The sequence below is a fragment of the Myotis lucifugus genome, unplaced genomic scaffold (genome assembly GCF_000147115.1).
Source record: "Myotis lucifugus unplaced genomic scaffold, Myoluc2.0 scaffold_252, whole genome shotgun sequence".
NCBI lineage: Eukaryota > Metazoa > Chordata > Mammalia > Chiroptera > Vespertilionidae > Myotis > Myotis lucifugus.
Window position 1 is genome coordinate 1,537,881 of NW_005871300.1, and position 9,683 is coordinate 1,547,563.

Here is a 9,683-nt window from a genome sequence, read left to right on the forward strand (position 1 = left end):
CCCTCTTTGCTTAGTGCGGCCCCTTCATAACTCCTAGGAAACCCCATAGATAATGATATGAACGTGAATGATATAATGCAACTAAAAGAGTCTTGAATGTTGTAAAATCCTAGACAACAAGTTATTGTCTCATTAAATTATTAAGAATATATCAGCTTGGCAGATTATGATATATGTTTTCTATTAAAATAATCTTTGAGATAATTTCATTAATTTAGAGCCTGTTTTAAATTCAGGCCAGTAAAATAGGCTTGTTTTTTTTTTCTGTTTATGTCAGGAAAGATAACACAATATTTTAATTACAGTAATATGTACAGGTTTTTAAACTGCTTCATGAGTTCAAAGAGAAAAACAAAACATTTTAAAAGTAGTAGTATGCAGAGATCAAAAGAATGGGAGTTCTACCACCTTTAATCTTGTTTTTTATACTGGCATATCACCATTCACTTGACTTCTTTTAGTGTGTCGAAGTCTGAGAGAGTAGGTAAGCCCAATATTTCTTTTTAATATATTTGTTTTTGGAGATGGCATGGAATATTTAGAATCAGAAATTAGGGATTGATATTTCTTAATTTAATGACAAACTGCCTATTGAATATGTATGATGAACTTTATTAAAGCTTTGTTCTAATTCTAGATACTAGCTGATGTTTAAAATGTAAATATATATTTCATCACTTTCCCTATTCTCTCAAATTCATTTTATTTTTCTATTCTAAATTGTATTTTTTCTGTTACAAAATTTATCTTTAGCTCAACAGGGTTATCATCCTTGCTCATCCTGAAGTCATGTTTCATTTAAAATAAAATACTGAAAGTTATGTTTCATTAAGAGGTTAAGGATTACACTAGTTAGGACATACTTGTGTCTGCTCTGGGAGTTCCAAAGCCACAGTGGCTTAATTGAATTTATTTTGTCCCACATGAAAATGTAGGCTGATGTATCAGCTCTTCTCTCCAAGTAGAACAAGGCTACTTCTACTTTTGTGCTCCTTCATTCTTATGGTGTGTTTTTATACACATGGTGCAAACTGGCTCATCACAAGTGCACATTGTAACCTGTGGTAAAAGAAGTTATAATCATTACCTTTATTATAAATATATGAACTAGACATTGCATGCATTCCTCCTCCTTCTGCTCACATTGACTAGTAATTATGCACATTATAGGTTAACAGACAAGGCTGAGCAATACAGGCTTTTGGCAGCAATGTGCTTGCTCAACATTGAGATTATATTACTATATGGGTGAAAGAAAGAATAGATATTTGAAGACAATAAGCAGGTTTGCTCCAGCTATATGTAGGCTTTGATGAGAAAGACTTTTGTGTAAAGAGATAGACTTTGGAATAAAAGTAAATTTAAAATTTTTCTGATGGAAATGAATAAGCAAACTGTAATATCTATATATATAAAAGCCTAAGTGACCATTCAACTGTTATGGTACAATTCACTAGTCCCACTATTCTAAAGAGAATTCAGTTGTTATTATGTCATTGTCAATACATTAAAATCTTTCCCTGGTTTTCTTAGCATAGAGTTTATGCATCACTATTGTGTCTAATTTCAACATGAACCCAAATATATTTTAGATGGAACTATAAAATTTTGAGAAAGAAGTGCTCTGGCAAAAGATTAGTGGTATAGCCCAAGCATATTCTCCACTTCTACCCAGCAGCAACACATAATAAGGTGGTGTGAGGTGGGACTAGTGCCTACTTGGCTGCACATTCCCATAAAGGTGTTAATAGAGTTGAGTGGAGAGTTGAACCTCTACCTCCATTGTTGTCAACGAAATGAAATTAAGTGATGCAGGTCAGGGTGATAGACATTGTTTCCTCCCTCACCTGGAGTCAGCAGAGCCATATGAAAAGCTATGACCTTCACCTCCAACCCCAATGAAGGAGACAGATGAGAGGTGAATGGTGAGGTAAGAAGTGAGGTAGTTGGGATTCTTCTTTCCCCATATCAGTAGGGTCAAGCAGAGTGCTGACTTTCTGCAACCAACCATGCAGCAACACAGTGGTGTTAGCAGCCTCCACTGTCCCTCCTGTACTGGAAATTAGGTCCAGAGGGGAGCACATTGTACACTCCCTCTAAGAGGCAATGAGATGGTGCAAGTTGGTGGCCACGTCCACTGGGAATCTATCAGTGTGACTGAGAGGTAGGTGAAGTAGAATGAGTCTTCATTCTAATTTTGCTGGGTCCAGTGGGAAGCTAATATACATACCTACCAAGCCCCATGTTACAACTCAAAAAGAGGATTGGCCATTGAAATAAAAGAAGATTAATAACAATTCAGTGTCTCATAAATTATATCCTTATTGCCCAGGCTACATTCAGAAGTCACTTGTCACACCAAGAACCAGGAAATATCACAGCATGAATGAGAAAAGGCAATCCATAGATACCAACACCAAAATGATAAAGATTCTGGAGTTATTTCACTGGAATTTTAAAACAAAGTTGATTAAAACTGAATTGTGAATTATTTTGAAATAAATGAATGGATAGAAAATATCATCAAAGAAATAAAAAAGATTAAGTGGAAACTGTAGACCTGAAAAAAAATCATAGAAATAAAGAAGTCACTGGATGACCTGAGAGCACAGTGAAGAGGACAGATTATCGAGTTAATGAGCTTGAGGACAGATCAAGGGAATTCACACAATGTGAAAAACAGAGAAAATATACTGGGGTGGGGGAGTCTTAAGGACCTGTGTAGGACAATTTAAAAACAGCCAATATTTATATAACTGGGGTCCCAGAAGGAGAAAACAGAGCAAGTGGGACTGAAAAAGTATTCAGAAACATAATGACTGTCTACTTCCCAAATTTGGTTAAACGCATAAACACACAGACTTAGGAAGTTGAATGGATGAATGAAAGAATTTCAGAATACTGAAGACAAAGAAAAAATCTTACAAAGCAACCACAGAGGAGAAAATAATTACCTATAGTGAAACACCAATTCAAACAATAATGGATTTCTCCTGTGAAGACCAGAAGTGGCACAATGTTTTTCAAGCACTGGAAAAAAAAATCCTATCAACCATGAATTCTGTATTAAGTGAAATTATCTTTCAGAAATAAATGGGGAATAAAGACATGTTTCAGAAGAAGGAAGACTAAGAGATAGGAATGGAGCTTGATGTGGCAATCTATATATATAAAAGCCTAAGCGACCGTTACAACTGAACGACCAACCAGTCGCTATGATGACACACTGACCACCAGGGGGCAGATGCTCAATGCAGGAGCTGTCCCCTGGTGCTCAGTGCACACCCACAGCCAACTTCCCACAGCCAACCTTCCACAGCTGGCCAACCTCTTGTGGTCCCTCCCCCAGCCAGTCGGCCCTGATCAACCCAATAGGCCCCAATCGCTGGCCAGGCTGAGGGACTCCACTTGTGCACGAATTCATGCACCAGGCCTCTAGTAAAACATAAAGGAGCCTTGTGGTGATGCTGCTGTTTTGTAAGTTTACTGCATCAAAGTTAATATTCTGGTTGCGATACTTTACTATAGTTTTGCAAGATGTTACCATTAGAGTAAACTGTGTAAATGTACATAGCATCTCTCTGTGCTATATTTTTACAACTTCACTCAAATCTACAATGATCTGAAAATAAAAGTTTAATTGAAAAACTGTCCTATTTCCTCTGTAACAAAATCTATGTTAAATTAGACATTTCAATTGAGAATTTTAAAATATGATAGACAATAGAACATTTATCTACATACATAAATGTTCATGTAGGTATTTGAGAGTCAATTATCCTAACACTCCAAGCAAAATAAGGGAGTAAAATTTAAGGTATGAAAGAAATGTTAAGGATTTCTTTGGAAATAAAAATAACTATGATAAGCTCCATTCCTCATTCCTTCTCTTTCAATTAAGACTGGAGGGAGGGAGGAAGGGAGGGAGGGAGGGAGGGAAGGAGAGAGGGAGGTGAAAAAAATCTAAAATTCTGAAGAAAGGCTGCATCATTGCTAGAGTAAATGTAATGAAGAGAAAACTATCTTTAGATGTATCTTCACTCAGTTTTTCAGAAAGTTAAAGTGACAACAGACATTGGCACATGTAATTAATTTGGTCAGTAATCATTTGTTGAAAATATATTTGAGCCCTGGCTGGGTGGCTCATTTGTTTGGAGCATTGACCCATAAACCAAAAGGGTTGCAGGTTCAATTCCTAGTCAGGATGCATGCGTGGGTTGTGGGTTTGATACCTGGTTGGGACGTGTACAAGAGGTGGACAATTGTTTTTCACAGTAGCTGCACCAGTCTGCATTCCCATCAACAGGACACGAGGGTTCACTTTTCTCCACATCCTTGCCAACACTTGTTTGATTTATTGATGATAGCCATTTGGGTGGGTATGAAGTAATATCTCATTGGGGTTTTTAATTTACACTTATCTGATGATTAGTGATGTTGAGCATCTTTTCATAAGTTTATTGGCCTCTTTAGAGAAATGTCTATTCATTCCCTTTGCCCATTTTTTAGATTGTTGCTTTTATGGTGTTGCATTATATATATTCTTTATAAATTTTGGTTATAAACCCTTATCAGATGTATTGGGGAATATGTTCTCTCATTCAGTGGGTTGTCTTTTTCATTTTGTGAAAGGTGGTTTCTTTTGCTCTCCAAAAACTTTTTAATTTGATGTAATCCCATTTGCTTATTTTTCCTTTTGTTTCTCTTGCTCAAGGAGATATATCAGAAAAAAAACAAAACAAAAAACATTGCCATAAGAAATGTTTGAGATTTTACTGCCTACATTTTGTTCTAAGAATTTTATGGGTTAGAGTGTAATATATTTTACATGATTGAAACATTTTATAATATGTGCTTAAATATGTACAGTTATGTCTTCTTGGTTTGGGGATTTGGGATAAGACTATTCTTTGTGTTTACATAGAATCAATAAAATAAAGAAAACAATAAGAAACAAAGTGTTAAACAGAAATAAAACTCCAGGCCTGTAAGCAATGCTCTCTGCAATTCTGTATAATTTTTCCCCAGCGGATAAAAGTATTTCACACAGAAAATAAGGAATCAAAAAAGTAAAACTCATTTTTATTTTTTTTATTTTTTAAATATATTTTATTGATTTTTTTACAGAGAGGAAGGGAGAGGGATAGAGAGTTAGAAACATCGATGAGAGAGAAACATCGATCAGCTGCCTCCTGCACATCTCCTACTGGGGATGTGCCCGCAACCCAGGTACATGCCCTTGACAGAATCGAACCTGGGACCCTTGAGTCCGCAGGCCGACGCTCTATCCACTGAGCCAAACCGGTTTCGGCTAAAACTCATTTTTAAGTCTTACTTTAATTTGTGTTTGTTAGGCTAATCTGAACGTTATGGGGATTGGAAAAATAAGAAGTTCGTTAATTGAGATATGGTTCTATAACATGGGAGTGAATTCAAGATTAATGAGCTTTTATTCTGGGCATGGAGTGATGCTTCAGTCCCGTATCTGTGGTTCCCCACCCCCACAAGTATTGAAGCTAAACACCTGGCTGTTTACCTCCGCCTCTGCCCTTCATAGGAAAGATATAATACATGATATATGTTCAGACTCTTTAAATTGTTATTATTGTTATGTTAGGATAATGGAACCTAAAAAAATAAATGTTAAATATTTGGATGATTGAGTTTTGCAAAGAGAAAAGGGTGAATCTGTGTGTGGGCAGCTATGAGTCAGAGTGCAGGAAAATCCAGAGTAACCGGGGAACATTGTTCTGAAGTTTCAATTTTAATCAGTGAAACTAATTGGAAACCTCCATTAACTGTTTTCAATGGTAGATCTATTAATTCTACAATGTTACCAGTTCATAGGCTGTGACAGATAATAATACAAAGTTCAGGTAACTCCTCAAGGGCTGCTCTTATATATGGAAATTGAATGTATAAATTAAGTGTGATTCCTCCCACTGAAGAATATTGTAATTCAGCTTTCAATTAGTTATGAGCCATACACCCCTTTTCAGAAGACATCCATTTAATAATTAAGTAATGTTCAGAATTAATAATTTTAGGGCCCTTTCAATAAGACAATATTTAATAAGGTTTCACAGGGACTTTGGTATTTTGAACTGTAATAAATGCTCACTATTCTTTTAATAGAAATATGTAGACATTCAGTATCCAAAAGATCTTCTCAGTTTAATATATTTTACTCTTTTGGTAAACCTATACTTCTTGTTTTAAATTCTCTCATGTCACAATAATTATTTTCATATTATTTTTCTGGAAACCAAACCTGTCAAAGATGTCCCAATTGAAGAAAGGGAGAACAAATCTAGCAGAAAAAAAAATATTTATAGATTGATAAGGAAGACCAAAATTTTAGGTATAAAACATGACCTGAATCAGTCTGTTATGGTTGTAAAATAAGGTCTCTTCTTCCCTGAAGATAGTGGGTTAGAAAGTTTTTGAAGCATAACTCCCTACATCCTCATTTAAATTCTTATCCAGGAAATCTCTCCGCAAAGCTAGCTGAACACATCTTTGAGGCTCGCTCACAGCAGATTTGGATTCCATGTGCAACGGGCAATTCCAGTTACGGGAGAAAGCATGTACTGGATTTTTAGCTCTATAAAATCTATCCTTGACCTACAAATTTAGTCTTTCCACTGACTGAAACTCAAATTTTAAATGTAATGATTTTTTTAAAAACCATAATCATCTTATACGATCAAATGGCATGACTGTTATTTGGTAAGTCAGTAAAGCAGACAGGTCCTTTGCTAATATTCTCCGTGGCTACTTCTGAATTGGGCATTAAGATATGCTGCTTAATGGCTGAGAAAAATTGGGGTCTGAAAAGCTTTGTTTTATTTTTATATTTTTTAAAAATTGAGATACAGCTGACATATCAGATTGTGTAAATTTAATATGTACAGTGTGTTGATTTGATTCATATTTACAGTATTGCAAAATAATTATACTTACAGGATGAGCTAAAACCCCTATCACATCACATAATTTTCATTTTTTGGTGTGTGGTAAGAACATTTCAGATCTAGTCTTTTAGCCACTTTGAAGTAGATAATATAGTATCTTGACTATAATCATTATGCTGTAAATTAGATCTCCAAAACTTAATTTATCTTTTGGTCACAAGTGTGTACCCTTTAACAACATCTGCTCAATTTCCCTAACCCCCTAGTCTCTGGTAGCCACCATTCTACTCTCTATTTATAGGAGCTATGTTTTTTTTTAGATTCCATATCAAGTGATGTCATATCATATTTGTCTTTCTCTGTCTGGTTTATCTCACTAAGCCCTCAAGGTCCATCCATTTGTTGTAAATGGCAGGATTTCCTTCTTTCTCCTGGTGCAATAATATTTCATGGTGTCTGTCTGTCTATCTATCAATCAATATATTTATATATTTATATATCTATCTAAATATACTACATCTTTATCCATTCATCCATTGACAAACACTTGGGTTGTTTCCACACCTTAGTCACTGTAATTAGTGCTACAAAAAACCATGGGAGTACAGGTATCTTTTCGATATCCTGTTTTCAATTCCTTTGGATATATACTCAGATGTGAGATTGCTGGATTATATTATAATTGTCTTTTGAATTATTTGAAGAACCTCCATTTTGTTTTCCATAGTCGCTGAGCCAATTTGCATCCCTATCAACAGGGCAGAAGTATTCCCTTTTTTCCACATCTTCACAACACTGTTATATTTTGTCTTCTTGATGGTAGCCATTCTAATAGGCGTGTGATGTTATCTCAGTGTGATTTTTAACTTGCATTTTACTGATGATTAGTGATGTGGAACATTTTTTCATGTACCAGTTGGCCATTTGTGTGCCTTCTTTGGAAAAACATCTATTCAGTTCCTCTATTTCTAAATCAATAAGAACCTGTCCTTGGGGGCAGTACACATAATCCTGTACAAAATAAATTAATCATGTGTTGCCTAAGCTAAAAATATTGTAATTTAAGAGTGCTCCCCTTTACATTGTTTTAGGGGGGTTACAAATTTTATTAGCTTTTCTGAGTCTCTGTTCTTTATATTTAAAGTTTCCACGTTCATCTAACTACCTTCTGATATATAATTTAGTCTAAAATCTTATAAGATTAACTTCTCTCAAATTAGTAGTGATATAAATATTCTAATAACTGACAATATTTACTTCTCATACCAAATATCATGAAGAAAATTTCTAGTATGTATCTGCCTTTTTTTAAATTTCCAAATATGTTTTTAAGTGTTAGAATTGCATTACTTCTAGTTTCCCTGACAAATTTTAGTTGTTAGACCCATAAAATTCTGAACCATGTATTGGAAAATATTCCCATGCATAAGAATTTTCTGTATTTATTTATTAACATTAAACATCTTAATATATGGCCAGTTTGCTCTATGCAAACCTAATCTTTTTAGTAATAACTTATTGTTCATTGAGATGGTAGCAATACCAGCATTAGGTGAATGGATTTTTTTTCCCAGACACTCACCAGTATAGCTTGCCATCAAATTTTGTGATCTTTAACAAATAGATTCACATTTCGATTATTTGAAGACTTGATGAATAGTATTACTATTGCTCATTGATAGTTGACATTATCTCCTGGCTAGTATGGCTCAGTGGTTGAGCATCAACCCATGAACCAGAGGTCATGGTTTGATTCCCAGTCAGGGCATATGCCCAGGTTGTGGGCTTGATCCCCAGTCAGGAGTGTGCAGAAGGCAGGAGATCAATGATTCTCTCTCATCATTGATATTTCTATCTTTCCTTCCCTCTCCCTTCCTCTCTCTGAAATAAATAAAAATATATTAGCCCCAACCGGTTTGGCTCAATGGATAGAGTATCGGTCTGCGGACTGAAGCGTCCCAGGTTCGATTCTGGTCTAGGGCATGTACCTTGGTTGCAGGCACATCCCCAGTAGGGGGTGTGCAGGAGGCAGCTGATCGATGTTTCTCATCGATGTTTCTAACTCTCTATCCCTCTCCCTTCCTCTCTGTAAAGGATCAATACAAATATATTAAAAAATATGAATTAAAAAAGAAAAAGAAAGTGGACATTATTGCCCAGATTTAAAAGAGTTTAAAAATTAGAAACATTTTTTGAAAAAAAAAGTTTAGCTTTTAGAAAAAGTAATTATTTTTCCCTCATACACTTGAATATATCTTATACAAAAAATAATGTTAAATGATCATAGGTGCTTTTATGAAAATGGATTGTTTAAATTACAATGATTCTTTCAGGATGGTTCTTGCTAAACCTGTATTTTCTTCTTTTCCTGTAAGTTTACATTAATTAGCATCAAGAAATATATAAATCTAGTTACAGTGTAAATAATTTGACTTACTAGGAGGCATAACCTAAATATTTTTCTAATAGAAGACATTTATAAAAAAAATCCATCTCACAATAGATAAAAGTCAAAATCATTCACATACATCATTTAACTCCTAGTAACAGATAATTTCCAAAATTGCAGAAGCACCATGCCCACTAACAAGGTTCATAAAGTACTATAGAATGTGTGTGCTCAAAACACCATTCCTCTGATATTGGTTTTCTTTAATGAAATTTTTGGAGTAGGTGAGAGGAAGAAGATCAAAGCAGAAATATGGGAATAGTTCTTTGTACTTTTCAATTTTAAAAAATCTCATTTTTCAGATGAAGAAAGAACCTTCA